Genomic DNA, 17,219 nt, shown 5'->3' on the forward strand with positions numbered 1-17,219 from the left:
AGTGATCCATTATTTATGTCAGACGAGGTAGGTAAATTCTTTTATGAGCTAGCCTTTCTAGCTATACTTAGTGTGAGAAAGGGTGAAGGAAGAGACTGGTTATTGCACTCTTGTCATGTGGGTGTCCGGATTTTCATGTGACAAAGGATGGACACAAAATATTTAATAATACATAATTATACATATAATTTACACGGGCTGTTCTTCTGCTATAAAAAAAATACCGAACGCCTTTCTTCTTACCCTTAAGAGGAAAGAGGACGGCCGCTTCTCCATACAAACGTAGTCCCCATTTTCCTCTCTGAATATTGATATTATGGAATATATTTAACACCATTTGATGTATATTAACCATAGCTATGCCCCTACGTTTGACTTTTGTCGATTTTCTGATTATTGTAAAAATAGGAGCGAAAAACAGCTTTCATAAAAATATTTAAACGTTCCTGACTCTGACGGACCGGCGCAGACTGCGGGCCGCAGCGCTCCTAGGCCGGATCTCCTAGGCCTCCTAGGTCGGTACGGAGTGAAACATATCGGGCGTTTTTCGACTTAAAATACGTGATCGAGTGACCCGTTCTTAATATATTTAATATGTCTGTGTCTCACAGAAGTTTTGTTATTAAAAAGCTCCTGACTCTTATAACAATTAAAAAAAAACAACGGGTTGCACTCCGGGAGTGCCGGCTGAAGTGAAAACTCGATGACATTGTAACAGTTACATTGTACAGTAAAAGAGACTTTATTGAGACAAAAAATACAAACTAAACAATAATAAAACTAAACTACATGGAATATAAAACTTAAAATAATCATATAAATAGACTTATAAATGAACTTATAAATGAACTTATAAATAAACTTATAAATAAAAAATGCTCCCTAGGTCGCTGTCATGAGTTATGGTGCCCAGTAGGCTGGCAGCGTTACCTCGTTGGATGGCCAGACTTAGTCTCTGGCCGAAGTAGCTGCCAGCCCTCTGGTCACCAGACGCATCTATAAGGCGCTCGGAAATTTCTTTATATAAAGACTTCGCACTGGGCCCCCACGGACCCAGAGTTTCGACTCCGAACGGTGCAAATATGTAGCCCTCGCCGAGGACAGCATATTTGCGCCGCTTGTTTAGTTCTGCTGTTGTGGCCGCAGCCCCCGCCTTGACGGAGGTCGCCTGTAGGTGGGACGGCGCGAGCGTGTCAACGCAGGTGGCGTCCCACACAAGCGTCCTCCCCAGCTTCCACGGAATGAGTGACATCCCGTCGGGCCGCTTGCCGTCGTCGCGTGCGATACCGTTCGGCTCAAGTATGGCCGGCACGCTGACGGAAGCAAGCGCCCTACGGATGACATCATTCAAGGATGCGTGGCGGGAGATACGGCCGGCGCTCCTCTGGCAAGACAAGCCGTGGTGACCCAGATCGTCTACCATTGTGCCACAGCGGCAGCGGTAGGGCTCGTTAGTTTTGGTGCCCAGTCGTAAGCAGGTGGCAAGAGTGAGGGTCGTCTTGTCGAGCAGGGTGCCAATATTGGCTGATGGTAATGCGTGAAGCCAGTAACCAGCTTCCGGTTCCGCCACTGCCAGCAGACGAGCGCGCTCTGCTGAACTCTGAGCAGAGTCCGTGAGTTCTTTTAAGGTTGATCGGCAGAGCGGCTCGTCCCACTGTTTTTGTGATTTTTGTACAGTTAGTTGCGTCTTACGTCCTACGTCAAAATATTAATAACAGCGCCATCTAGTGCAAAATGTCTGCAGCACTATGTATAATTGAGGTTAACGCCATCTAGCGTTATTTCGTCGCATTACTTGAAACCCCTAAGCACATCACTATTAGTACTCAAGTTATATTAGTACCAGTTAGAGGGAAACTCACTAGATGGCATTTAAATCACGTAACGTTCGTTACGTGACCGTCACACGTGACGTCACGTCTTACGTCTTACGCTCTCGCGAGTTTAACATTTTTTCCCCATCACAAAAAGTGCACAGCGCCGCTAAAGAAGTTTTCACTTCAAAGATCGAATAAAATCAAACGTAGGGGCATAGCTGTGGTTGATATACAACAAGTTGTTCAAAATATTTTCAATAATGTTAATAATCAGAGGAAAGTGAGGACTTATCCTCACTGCCTTTTTTGGATGACACCCCATAAGAACGTAAATTAGACTTGTGTATAGTACCTAAATACCTTCGTAGAATACCCACCTACACGTATATGAATGCTCAGCGAAATGTGAATATGCGAAAGCGTTTATTACTAAGATTTGTTTGCTCATCTACAGATTAAACAGCACTAGATAAATAGGGTAACAACCGAATAATTATACAGTATTTGCTCTAATCTGTGGGTTTAGGAGTCGTTTGCAAGGCATTTGATTTCAAGGCAGATTCGGAATATGTTTGTGGTAATTCGCGTATTATTTTGAAAGTATTAGGCCCCTTTACGTACTATAGTGTAATTATATCAATACATATTAATAAGCATTGTGGTAGACATCTGTCAATATAATATATACAATTTATAAAGTGCTTATATTTCAGTTCGGGCGTGCCGCGAGTGTACGATATCGGAGCCGGAGGAAAATTACGTTGGTTTTGGGTCTTAAAATACTAAGAATATTATTTCCAACATTGCTGTTGTCATCATTGATTGATCTTTATTTTTTGTAATATTCGCTTTAACAACTTATGTAAGACTAAGACGTTCATACAATTATGTAGCGGGTACTCGAGAGTAAAATGTACCTACGAACTTAAAATAAGCTTGAGTTTAACACACAAATACCAAAAATACAATGATTGAGTAAAATGCGTAAAATCTAAGACAATTTGATACTTCGAATTTGACAGGCAAACGAGATGGCGCTGTACAGCTCCATACATTCTGCGGTAATTCTGATTGTCAAAAGTTGACGTTTGACAATTAGGATTGTTAATTTTTTTTTAATGTTCTATTTCGAAAACCATTTCGAGATATGAGGTTTTCAAACAGTTTCCGACATTTGCTGCGATATAATAATTGAGGATTGAAGATATTTCAACAAATATCCTTATGACCTTAGTTTGACCTTTCTCGTTGGCTGAATGTAAACTCATCGCATAATAAAAGTTATCAGACCATAGTAAATAAATCCGCCACTCACGTAATCGTCAAAGTTATCATTGTCATAATGAAAATTTTCAGTTAAACCGCTGCGCTGGTTTGTTATGATTTGATTTATAATTGATACCTAAACAGTAGTTTTCGTTGCTTAATATATCAAAGACATTGTTCCTACGTGTGGGAATGATTCACAAAAATTATTGTTCGAATCCGCGAAGACCTACGACGTGAAACATGGTGCCGTGAATTGAACTTGGAATACCTACCTACTTACACACAGTATTGCTGTGAGGATCACGTCGATGTAAGCATAAAATTAATATTATTTTACTACAATTATTTAAAAGCTCACTTTGTAGGTAGGGTCGCGGGGACCTATGTGTTTTCTGTGGTAATGTAGCCAGAGTATATAAAGGCAAACCGTTAAACAGAGATGGTGCCTACTAGAAAGAAACACTATACAAGAATACATAGTCATACTCAAAATCCAGCCTGAAACTGCTTTAAAAAGATATAATTTCTAATTTCCAGGTACATGTTGCAGTTCAAGCTGCTAATATCATGGTGGACAAGACTTAAGTTAATAGTTGTGAATAATAAAACATGTTTTTGTTTACCTACTTTTTTATTAATTTAGGAAATATATGTATATATGTTTCCCAAAAAAAAGTAACTATACATATATGTATGTTCATCATGTTCTGCACGAGCAGCTGACAATGATGGCTTCTTGTTGACGAACCAGAAGAGAAGTGTATGGTTTGTTATTTACTCTGTTCCCAGGCATTATTTACTGTCGTAAAGTATTATGACGATTAATATGACGTTCGTTTCAATACAAATTGCTCAACTTTGTTCAGGGCCCAAGTGCCTTAACAAAATCAATCTCCTTCGTACATTACGTATCCCACAGCCGTATCTAAATAGGAATCACATGATGACCTGAAATTATAGGATATAATTAGCAAAATTGGCATGTACCTAATATAGTACAATATCCAAACAATGGTGACAAGCCGGTAGAACCCACTGGGTGCTAAGCTACCTTAGCAATGGACGCTTATAACGATTTTATGAATCCAATCATCTTACGAATCGAATCAGTTAAAAATATATGATGTAACTTACATTTGTATTTTTGCTCCCCTGATTTCAGCCAAGTTATGGTTGGAGTTGGATGCTATATGGATACATACTCCAATAAAACTAAGTTATATTATATAACTTAGGCAGATTTCTGGAATCAGCTTTCACAAATTTATAGCGTAGGTATTTTGAAATTATTGATTTAGGGATTCAAAATAAACGAGTTTTCCAGACGATATTATTTATAGAAACGCGTGACACTGACATTGTAGACAGGTGACATTACAATCAATTGACAATTACAACTATTTTTTTAATGTTTGTTATTGCTTGTGCTTTATCAAATCAGCCACTACATGTTATTTACGAGAAGTCGTATCTCATATTTTCAATAAATTATAAATATTCAACCGAGCCGTGAATTAATAAATCATTCAAATTGGTATCTTAAATTAACCTATATTTTCAGAAAATAAAATAAAAATGGGGGTCTAAAAAAAATGAACAATCCTAATTCAGTGATCGCAAAACATATGGCGCAGTACAGCGCCATCTTGTTTGGATGTCAAACTAAGGGGCACGTTTTTTTCAGACTTTACCTCTCTATTACAATCAATTTTCTTTGCAAATACTATTTTAAACGCACTTCCAATCCAACACTATATGCTTTAAATCGTTCAAACCTTAGCACCTACGAGTGACGGGAATTGCCATTTGTAAAGTGTAATTAATTAAATTGAGATGTCGTAAAACGCCTGTGCGGTGCTTCTGTGTGATTTATGATTCCGACTAGGGATGTGAAATGTACCGCTATACTGTACCAATTCTTCGCTTACCTATTGCTACACACTGAGTGCCGATCTCGTCGCATAATAATTGATTGTCCTAATCTAATGTTACGCATAAAATTCTTTTCGCATAATTTTTCTCCAGCTGAAACAAAAAGTATTTTCGAAAATATTTTCCATAGGTTGTGTAGAATAGGGTAGCTTAGGTTAGGTTTGTTTTATAATTTTTCAGAAATGTTATTAGTTTTAGCAGAACAACAATTATGCGAAATGAGTTTTATGGGTAACATCATCAAATTCAACGCTTTGGTCGGCAAATATACGAGTAGACTGCTAAATTGATAAAAACCCTTTTGGGTTTACCGCAGTCGAATAAAAACAGGTGATACGTAGGAGTAAGAAGGTCGTGGCGTGTAACCAATGGCACCTGCTGAAAAATGGACGATAATATGAACATCTCTAAAGTAAGCTTGATGATCTGCAACCAGAGCTTCAGATAGACAGTAGAAAACTGTTAAAGGTCTCTGCCCACTACACCGTATCATACCATAACCGTGCTGTGAACGTATCAGGCACGGAATGTATCGCGATACGGACTACTATGCCCACTACACCGTGTCTACATTGTTTAATATCCGTACATAAAGGGTTTAGTGCCTTTAGTAACCGCGTATCATCCCCATAGCATCCGCGTATAATCCCCGTAGCATCCGCGTTTCATCCCCTTAGTACTAGTACCCTCGTTTTATTCGCGAGAGCAAGACTCGTCAGAAAGAGCGAGCGAATAGTTATCAGACTGACAAGAGCGAGCCAGAAATATGGCAACGCGTTTATAACGGGCTTAGAACGGTCACCATAAGCGGTTATAACCCGCATGCTCACCGTTTCGCCGCCTGCACGCACCGTTCTGACAACGTTGCGAGCCGTGCACGGAGCGTTTCGGCACCGGCGAAATATCCTCGCCGACAATTTTTGACGGTCCGTGCATGGCACGCGACGGGTATGGTCGGTGACGGAACGGGCTAGTGGGCATAGTCTCATACTTTTTAATACAAAGAATATTTTTTTGCCTGACACGTTCCTACTACGGTCATGGTATGATACGGTGTAGTGGGCAGAGACCTTAAGAGAGTTGTGGAAATTTCTTAGGCCTCCCCAAAATGCTGATCGTTCATTATTCTAAATTCGCAAATGTTGAGATGCAGATCTTATTGTTCCCTAAAATTGCGCTTAGGTAATTGTTCTTACTATTCATGCATTTATCAATATTTTTTACAGTACATAATTATGATGCTACTTTACCGCCCTAGGGCGGGATTAAAGACGAATTTTAAAGGGCCATAATAAGTGCTGTAAAACGTTGTACAATACACGTGCGAGAAGGTAATTCGCAACTCGTGTCGATTTAACACACTCCCTTCGGTCGTGTTTCAATTTATAGCCACTCGTTGCGATATTCCTGCTTTTCGCACTTGTATCGTAATGTACTATGTATTTATAGTTTTGGACTGTAGCACCTATAATGCCTATTTCGGCTTACTCATAGGTACTAGCAATAAGTAGCGGTGATGGTGTTTAAGATTCTTCTTGTCTAGTGAGCATCAATAAATAGTATATTACAAACCTCTGACCCAATTTATAAGACGTCGTATAAATTAAATTAGGTGTCCTCTTGAAATACAATATTATTTAGAAAGGACGTAAAACGGCGTAATAAGAAAACCTTATCATAAAATTTACATTACGATGGCAATATTTTCATCTGGTGACATATTTTATCTAAATATATACTAAGTCACTTAATAGTACGTAAATATCAGGAAGCTGTTTTAAAATCTCAATAGACATAGAGTTTCTAGCTCTAATTATTTAAATAAAAAACGTTTAATGATTTTTATGGTTCTTTTTAAAACTTCTCTTATCGCATAAAACCTGCAATTGTTCTAAAAGAGTTTTAAGCCCCTTTAGGCTGTAAAAGTATTCTTACGCAGAACTCTGGGAAAATTATGAGTTAAATTTAACCGGCAGCTAATAACGTAATAAGGAAGTTGGGCAAGTAAGCTTTGTTCCTTAATTAATGCTTAAAATTAATAAAACTAAGTTCAAAGTTACGAACAGTCAATGAGCGCAGTTGGAAATAGTCGAATCTTACAGATTAAGGAAAGTTTAGACTTGTCATGTCAACGTAAGTCATAATTGTTTTAATTACTTATTTTATTGGTAAATCTCATAGGTAAAATCCTACGGGGACTTCCCTCAAACTATGAGACTGCGGGCTTGGACGAAGCTAAGAAAGCTTGGTCAAGTGCTTGCCCGAACAAGGATTTCCCAACCCATCCAAATTGTCAAAGGAGCTGGGATGACATCATGTGCCAAATTTCAGTGAATTCCCTCCTAAGCCGTAGTACAGGCCGCGAACGGGCCAGACTACTGGCTTCGGCGTCGAGGGAGTCCGGTGATTGGCTCCGGGCTTATCCTTCACCAAACACCGGAACCTTCCTCACGCCGGACACTCTCCGCATCGCGACCTGTCTTCGGCTTGGAGTCCGCGTCTGTGCTCCACACAGGTGCCCCTGCGGCAGTGAAGTCGATGAATTAGGACACCACGGGCTATTCTGTCAAAAAAGTGCTGGCCGCTTTTCAAGACACGCCGCACTGAATGACATAATCCGGCGGTCTCTTGCATCCGTCAACGTGCCAGCTCTACTGGAGCCAACTGGCATGGCTAGAGACGACGGCAAGAGACCGGACGGTATGTCCCTGGTTCCTTGGAGTTTGGGAAGGGTGCTAGTGTGGGACGCTACCTGCGTTGACACTCTGGCCCCTTCCCACCTCACGGGAACCAGTCACCAAGCAGGTGCGGCGGCTAAAGCGGCCGAAAAGCTCAAATTCCATAAGTACAGGGGTCTCGGCCCCGAGTATATTTTTATGCCATTTGGGGTTGAGACCCTTGGCCCGTGGGGTCCTAATGCCCTACAACTTTTTAAAGACCTTTCAAAAAGGCTTATCGATTTCACTGGTGACCGAAGAGCTGGCAGCTTTCTCGCTCAACGTATTAGCTTCGCAATACAGCGGGGAAATGCTGCCAGCGTCCTCGGCACCATGCCAAAGGGGCCCAATTTCTTAGACGTATTTTAATTTTAATTTTATTTAATTTAGTACTTATTAGTTTTAGTTTTAATTTAGTTTTATTTTATTGAAATAGGTATTTAAAAGTCAACAATGTGAAAGCTGCTATTTTCGACTTATAATTAAGTCGTTATGTCAGTAAAACCCTTAAATTAATTTAATATTAAGTTAGGTTAGGTAGGTTAAACATTTCAAAATTTTCAAACATTTGGGGAATAACACTCGAAACATTAATGAGACACAACATATCTGTCCGGCTAACACGACTTTGACATTGACATATTCGCTAGTCTGCCTTATTTTCTATACATGTCGCTCGCACTAATATGTCAGTACGAGCGAGATGCATAGAAAGTAAGCATTTCTATTCTTGTGCAACACTGACTAGGTTAATTAATTAAATGTGACGTAAAAGGTACCTTATGGCGGTCGGAGCTTAGGTACGTCACGTAACACCTCATTTGTATTGAAGCGTCGTTAATAACAGCGTACCTAAGTGCCAACCGCCAGAAGGTACCTTTACCCGTGGAACGTCACAAATAGGTTTTTGGCCTAATCAGTTTTTGGATTTTTTTTCAAAATGGTGGAGATATAGGGGTTCACGAGGTCTACGGCACACAGCGTCACTAGATTAACTATAACGCCAAATTACGAGTATAAATGTATTTCATTTGATACTCATCACGCCATCTTATTCAAATCATAATATATCTCCTACGAAATTAAATATAATTAAAGCAAAATATTGCTAATATAAGCAAGCACTGACAACTCTGCTTATAATGTCAACAACCTACTCAGTTCATAGCCGAACAGGGGACTCAAGTCATATTAAAGAGAAACACGGAGGCCGGGTATTTAGTAATATCACCGGGTATATTACTTGCAATTAATAACGCTCTGTTCACATTAATACCTATTTATACTGTTCGCAGTTGCGCGGAATGTGGAGGGTCAGGCTTCCTTCTTGTGCCTATGGTTTATATGCAACGTGGCCAAATTATGGTTTTTATTGAAACCCTTTTATTAGTAAACATTTATGGCAAAAGTTGAGTAAGCATCATAAATGGGGTTGGCAACTGTCAAAATTTTGCATAGATGCCCATCATAGCTTGTCCCTTTTTCTATGAGATTTGGCTTAAAGAACTGGCATCCAGGGCATAAAATTCCATTAAAAAATAACAAAAAATTTACTCAATTTTAGGATTGACAGGGCAAGCTATGCTGGCGCCATCTGCTAAATACTTTGACTGGCCTACCCCACTAATGCTTGTGAAGATTAAATGTCTGTTTAATTTAAAGTTAACCTTCACATATATTATCGACTTGAGGATAAGCAGGGTTCACGTTTTCATGCTTAGTTTCGTTTAACTTCTAGAATTTCAAGTTATGGCAGTTTAAGATCTTGCGTGCAAAATCTTTGAAAATTGCCAATTGGGAATATTAGGCAGAGCTCTGCGTAGGTGGCACCACTAGCACATACAGTAAACAAACCTCATTGACATCATCAATGTGTAGCTGGCCATATGTCTATTACATAATATTAAGCTCATTTATTAATATAAAACTTACATTTATAGTGGAGAAGGATAGCTCGTCTGATAGGTCCTTATCTGCCGTGTGTTTACGTTCACGATTTTGATTGAAATTTTAAACAATGGTAACTCGAAGCACTTGATTTCATAGTCTAGTCTTTATCACATGTATTCACGATTAAATTAATTGCTAATTAACTTAATAGAAAGACAAATAACAACAAGAATCTGATTGAGTAAATAAATAACATATTTGTTTATTGACATTGACAGGTGTATATTGAGAGGTGACGTCTAGGTATCGGTTTAAACCGCAAAATTCAAAAAACGTGAGGTAGACAAAAAGTTACAATAATTAAATAATTAACTTCTATTATATGTTTAATACATTATTATAAAAATAAACATGAAATACTTCAGTACCGACGCAATATTTGGGATCATAAAGGGAAAGATGTTAACTCAAACGTACTTTTGGTTGCTTTATTTGTGCGTGTGTGCGTAAATATGGTTTAAAAATAACTTCATCAGCATTTTATTTTAGTTATTAGATTATGGACCTTAATTATGTAGGACATAAGACTTAAGTAAACAAGATAGGAATTGAAATATTTTTCTTCTAGGTTTAGTCGCTATTTTTATGATCTTATTGTTCGGGTATGGTTCCGTTGGTTTTGGCAGATTATGAGCTTTAATGAGTGGGGCATATAGCTTAGTAAACAAACAAGGATTTAAATCTTTACTTCTAAGAGGATCATGTCGCTATTTTTATTTTATGACTGCATTGATAGCCTCTCAACCTTGCTAACATTAAACGATTATGAGTATTAATATGCAGGGAATAAGCATTTTCGAATAGTAAACAAACGGGGATATATGACTTTTCTTCTTGAAGCATTAAAACGTTTGTCGCCATTTGGATATTATATAAGGCTGAGCGGGCGTTGCTTGCGGACTTATTCATTCTCTGATCTTCGACTAACAGTGTCTCTGGCTTAGGGCGTACAAAGTGCTGGTGGGTGGAGTTTCTCTGCTACTTTTTCTGTATTTGGGTTTACCTGGAATTATCCTAGTAAATTTAAACTTGGAATTTGTGTCTGTGTTTGGTTTTACGGGGACAATATCGTCGTAACGCTGATTTTAGTAGGGATGTACCGACTAGTCGCCGACTAGTCGGGAAAGCCGACTATCCGGCCACATCTGTAGTCGGCGATTAGTCGGCGACTAGTCGGCAAAAATGGCCGATTAGTGGGCACTTTATTAGTGAAAGAAAAACAGAAATAAATAAATCAACAGTCAATATTTACCATATTATGTTTTATGTCTATTTTACTTAAATACCTATTCAGGCTGCAAACGAAAACTTTTGTTCATATAATTGACCGTTTGATCGTTATCGTATGTTGGTGGGCTGGTGATTTCCTCTACAGGTCGAACTCACCTGATTCTCATAATGTTCTGTAATTTCATGGGCAAGTTCGATAGTAAAATAATTTTATTATTATTCCGTTTTTGTTTTTTTTTTTAAATGGTGGAGCCATGGGGAACTATTAATGTTATTGCAAAATTTAGACACAGACAGGGCATATTGCTCGTAAAGACGCTGACCACAGGGGATAGGTTCTTAACTGGCGACTACGTACCTACGGGAAATATAGCCTTGGAAATACTCCTACAAGCTGTATTGACGGTCTGCTCAGGATAGCAAAAAGACAGAAATTGAAACGAGGATTCTTGTGATAGGTCTTTGAACCTGTAGAGAAAACCTTTTAGTCAAGCTAATATGATGAATAGCGCAACCAAAGGAGCAAAACTATTGTTTTTCACCAAAACTTATACGAAACTAATGATCTGGCCGACTAGCCGACTAGTCGGCCGACTAATCGGCCACTCGAGCGCCGATTAGTCGGCTAGTTGGCTAGTCGGCCAAATCAATAGTCGGTACATCACTAGAATTTAGACTATTGTGGAGATTTTTTGCTTACCTGTACCTATGTGTTTCTTTGGCGTGAAGTTTTCTACATTGTATTTCTGGGTTCAGCTTTGGGGCACGATACCGTTACAAAGCATGGATTCAGAATGGCAGTGTCTAAACACTGCCAAGCTCATGATCAGCCAACTGCAAAGTCATGAAATTCCCCTAAGGGAATTTCATGATTTTGTTTTATTTTGCGTGGGGTTCTTTTTGTAAAAGTAAACTTAGATATTTTCCTACCTTTCTAAAGAGTCTTTTTACTATTTTTAAAGCCAGATCATTGTTTGGACTGACAGTTTGTCCGACTAAGCGCTTCCCACCTTGCGGCTGTTAAAGGGAAACGGTTAGGAGTCGTTTTGTTACCAAGATAAGGGTTAACTTGGCACTGTCTTTTTACCAACACAGATAGTGAAATATCTCTGCCTTCCTGGCCTCCAATGCCCAACTGATAGACTAGAATGAGGGCGTCACGTGCGCGCCATTGAGAGTAATCTCTGCTCATTTGAAACCTACAGTATTTGGAGACCTTGTATATTAAATATATTTATTTATACCATTCATAGACACAATAGGGACCTGTGTTATCCATCTTGCCACCCTGCCTTTGTGCAAATCGCCATGGGGGGACACAATCACTCCGGCCTGTAGGTTACTTTATCGGTTTCGCCTGCCGAACTATTACAACTTATCGTAGGGACAACACTTGTGTATATTACAAAGCATTAGGTCGATGGTAAGAACGAACTAAGCTTTGAATATACTAGATTAGGGCCTACGTGTAGGAATAGGGTAGAATCACACACTAAATATAGGGCTTTCTTTAGTTTGGTTTAGAAAACTACTATGGTTGTTATATATTTCTCTTTTAAGGACTTCAAATATGGTATTTAAGTCATGCGGTAACGTGTTTAAGCGTCTAAATCTCCTAATATTTCAATTTATCTGGGTAAAAAGGTATTATTTTAATCTTATCTATCACAATTCTGGTCTTCTGGAGTAGAAATGAAGTACTGGGTATTGCAATCAAGTTTCTAAGGTTGGATACTTTAACACTTCTTTTCATAGTCATCTAGGTACGCTTAGGTTACAAAGTGTTGATCATAGCCCTTCCGGCTAAAATGGTAGGCTAGGTGTTTCGATTGATTTTGTAATCGGACTACGAGCTTTCTGACCTGCATCGCACATATGGAGTTAGCACGTGTGATTTAATCACACATCGTTTAGAAGATGAGAGTTAATTTTAATTAACCTTGAAATGCTAGGGTGTAAATGAGCTTATCTCAGGAGTGCTGCTCCTATGTTATCCCGAAAGCTTAATACGTGTGGCAGGATTATATCAACAAATATTTTTTATATTTATATTATCAATTATCATATATAATTATATACTGCATAATAATATATATTATGGCGTAGGGATGTGACGACCCCATCGCCCGCTGGTTTTACCAGTGCAATCAGTCAACGCAGGGCAGCTTGTGGCGAGCTGTTGGGGATTAGCGACCTCACGTACCCGAGTGCTCCTGGGGAGTTCTGTTACCCGCAAGAAGGGTGGGTGGGACAGGATTCTCTGCCTCTGGCTTGCCTTAGCCGGCCGGCCAGAGTGGAGTCGTTAGAGCTATAAGCTCCAGGGATGGAAGTGAAATATGCATAAGACGCGAGTTGGCACAGTGGCTGTTAACAGCCACTGGGTAGAAAGCGGCGCACACCTCTCGACACCCCTGAGCCGCTCACACCGGTGTTGCAAGGCCATCCTAGATGTCGCTTTTTGTGGGGGCCCATCTTGTGAGGGCGAGTCACCGTCTGCCGGAAATAAAATTGCATACCGTTTTATTAGGCAGGCGTCCGGTTTTTTTACCCCATAGCTCAGTACTTAGTCCATCGCTTTCACCCAATAACCTAGTTCATTTTAGATTCCATCAACTCTCAATAGCCCTTACACCCTGGCGGGTGCTGCCTTTGCGTGCGTCCCATGACACGGGCAAGGGCAGCATCCGCTCGGTGTACCCCTTACATTTCATTAAAGTGTCAAAAGGGCCTCTACGTGTTGGCTTCGGCTCCGCGCATGCCTCCCAAAGGTCCGGAACACCATTGTTCCGTGATGGGAAAGACATACAAATAATATATTCAATATCATTTTAGTTTTGGTTCTTTTAATGACACTTACATTACGCCATAAAACTCGTAATATTTCCTATTCTTATAATTAAATAAAAAGGTTTCATTCTATTTCTTAGCTACGTAATAAATTATTTTAGTATTTTTAGATATTCCTTCATTAAAATCTAGGTAGGTAATTATAACTAAAACCAGAGTCCAAAATTTAGCTTTACTCATTAAATAATCTAGGTTTCCGCGGTCCACTTCGAGGGTTCCTAACTGTTTACTAGACGATCACAAGGCCAAATTATAGGGGTAGTTATTAAGAGGGGTTTATTTATATATATATTTGGGGAGGGTACAAATGACACATTATGCGTCACTAGGTCAATCACATGGCCTACCGCGGAAACACGACAATCGAAAGTTCGGTTTCTGCCTCTCTATCACTGTTGCTTATTCGATCGATAGAGAGGCAGATAAAGAAATCCCGATTTTCTCGTTTCGCGGTAGGCCACCTGTAAACAAACCGCCTTGGTGCATCAATGTCATAGTGAAAACTTGTCAAAAAACTGTATAAGGCCTAGTATGTATAAGTTACTCTATAGTTTACTAAGCAAATTAGTGCTGCACTCTGGCGGCAGAACATTGCAGTAATACTCCCTATTATAACGTGTAAAATAGTGAAGGTATTCACTATACAGCGTATATTTTTAATACGACCTCATATAATCCAGTAACTGACAAGCGATACCTGGAGGCTCGTTCAAATGCCGGATTAAGAATTTCTGAAACTGTTTTTGCTATGCGCTTGTGATTTTTTAATAGGAACGGTGAAATCTAATTGTAGATGGCTCTCACGGTGATAGACATAGAAAAGTAATAGAAAATAATTATTACAAGAAATGTCATGGCAACGGATCAACATGTCTAAGCTATTGCTCTCCCATATATTTTAATAAAATAATCATATATGCTTTAATTTTACAAATATCTCTCAAGATTCGATTCGCAATAGACAAGCGGCATCGCGACACAGTCTCTGCGGAGACCGCAGCGCGGGCCTGCGGCGCCTGCAAGGCGCCTGCGGATATCTTTACGTTTGACATTTAGTGTCATGAGTGAAAATTGAAATGTTTACAAATGAATTTGCTTCTAATTATTCAAGATTACAATACATTAGCATTAAATAGTGCGAATGCAAAATACGGTGAATCAGTGCATCTATTTACTTACAAGTTTTTTCATATCACGGTCCTTTACCTACATTCTCTGTAGTAGTGAGCTCTTTTCCGGAAATTTTGTACAAAATATACATTGGAGTGGCGGTGTTTTATATTCCTTTTTATATATTTTTATTTCTTACTGTACTTTAGAAATAGCATTTAGTTTAGTGTGCAGTAGTTAGTGAATGCTCCTCAGCCCATGTCGCAGACTCCATCCTCATCCGCCCACCAAAATGTCTCCCACAACAGCGTCACTGGAACTCTCGTACAGTGCCCGCTTTGCCCCCAGTCCCGCCTATACAAAGGAAGCAAGGGTCTGAACATCCATATCACGCGCATCCACCAGACTCAGACACAATGCGCAAATACAGGGCCAGGACCTACCCATATCCCAGTAGTAAACCTTAACACACCTGACTTAGAGACAACAGATAATTTTCTATCCTGGCTTGGCGAACAAAAAAATGCTACTGCCATCGTCAGAAGAATTCCAAAAGGAGCACGCATCTCCGTGGCAAACGCTTTGAGCCAAAAAATCTCAAAAACTGTTAACGAAAATACTATCGATTGTTGGATCCAGCTTTTCTCTTTCTGTTTCCAAATTCTGCACACCACCGACAGTAAGGACAATATATCTCTCACACAAAAAATTAAATCGAATTGCATCCACCCCACAGATCCAGCTACTCGCCCTCAACCAAATCGCGGGCCGAAAGACGAATCAAAATTATTTAAAGTAGTCGAGCAAAAAATTATTGACGGGAACATTAAGGGAGCCGCTCAAATGCTTTTTTCCAGCGACGTTGTTGCTCCAGACTGCCCTGATACCGTCGCAGCATTAACGTCAAAGCATCCACTTCCAGCAGCATCCCTCCGCCTGCCTGAACCCCCGGAGCCCGATGCACCACACCTGATTGCTAATAAGAAAGATGTGTTGGCCGCAGTTATGTCTTTCCAAAACGGCTCCGCCGGTGGCCTCGATGGCCTCTCGCCGCAACACCTAAAAGATTTGCTATGCGGTGCCACCGGTGACGCTGGCGAGCGTCTATTGGGCGGTATCACCCAACTAATAAACCTCATGCTGTCTGGTAAAGTCTGCAGCGAGGTCTTAGGAATCTTATATGGCGCAAATCTCTGCGCCCTTAAAAAGAAAGACGGTGGCATAAGGCCTATCGCTGTAGGCTTTACCTTTCGGCGTATTTGTTCTAAAATTTGCTGCAAACATATTTTTCCATCACTCACCAAAAAATTTCAACCTTTCCAACTTGGTTTCGGCAGCAAAGGCGGCTGCGAGGCTGCTGTTCACGCAGCGCGCGCCTTTGTCAATGACGACTCGTGCGAGGTGCTGCTGAAAGTGGACGTGAAAAACGCTTTCAACTCCGTCGATAGAGGCGCCCTACTGACACAAATCCAAGATGCCACACCTCTTATCTACAAATACCTGTGGCAATGTTACCACCAATCCACAAACCTCCTCTTCAAAACCCATCACTTGGCATCAGCAGTGGGCTGTCAGCAAGGCGACCCACTTGGACCAGCTATATTCAGCCTTGCCATCCACCCCATAATTTCAAACCTAAATTCAAAATTTAATTCGTGGTACCTGGACGACGGAACTCTAGGTGGTGATTGGAGGTCTGTTCTAGATGATTTGAGAAGCCTAACCGACTCTTTTAACACAATAGGCTTAGAATTAAACTTTACAAAATGTGAACTTTTTATAAATAATCCTCTCCCCAATACCGACCTGCAAAGCATTATTTCCAATTTCAACACTTTAGCTCCAAATATCAAAATCATAGACAAAACCTCTCTTAGACTCCTTGGTGCCCCTATCTTCCCGGAATCCATAGAACCTATCATTAGCGAACATCTAATTACTCACAAAGCTTATTCGGACCGCCTTCTAAAAATCAGCGCACACATGGCGTTAGTAATCATTAAATTTTGTCTTTTTGTGCCCAAATTCACATACATACTTAGATGCAGCCCCGTCTGGAAATACCCTCATCTTATCGAACCCCTAGACTCCGTCCTTAAACTCACACTTTCATCAATCCTCAATATCAACGTGGACAACCGTGCCTGGACCCAGGCCTCTTTGCCAATCCGTCATGGCGGCCTGGGCATCCGGCAAGTTGTCAGCGTTGCCCTCCCAGCTTTTTTGTCCTCTTTCCACAGCACGCAAGATCTCGCCAATAAAATTTTTTGCCCTCCCGCCGACAATATCTGCATCCAGATACAGATCGAGGCCAAAAATGCTTGGACGCAAGCCTGCCCGGAAAATC

The sequence above is a fragment of the Cydia splendana genome, chromosome 2 (assembly GCF_910591565.1).
Source record: "Cydia splendana chromosome 2, ilCydSple1.2, whole genome shotgun sequence".
NCBI classification, from domain to species: Eukaryota; Metazoa; Arthropoda; class Insecta; order Lepidoptera; family Tortricidae; genus Cydia; species Cydia splendana.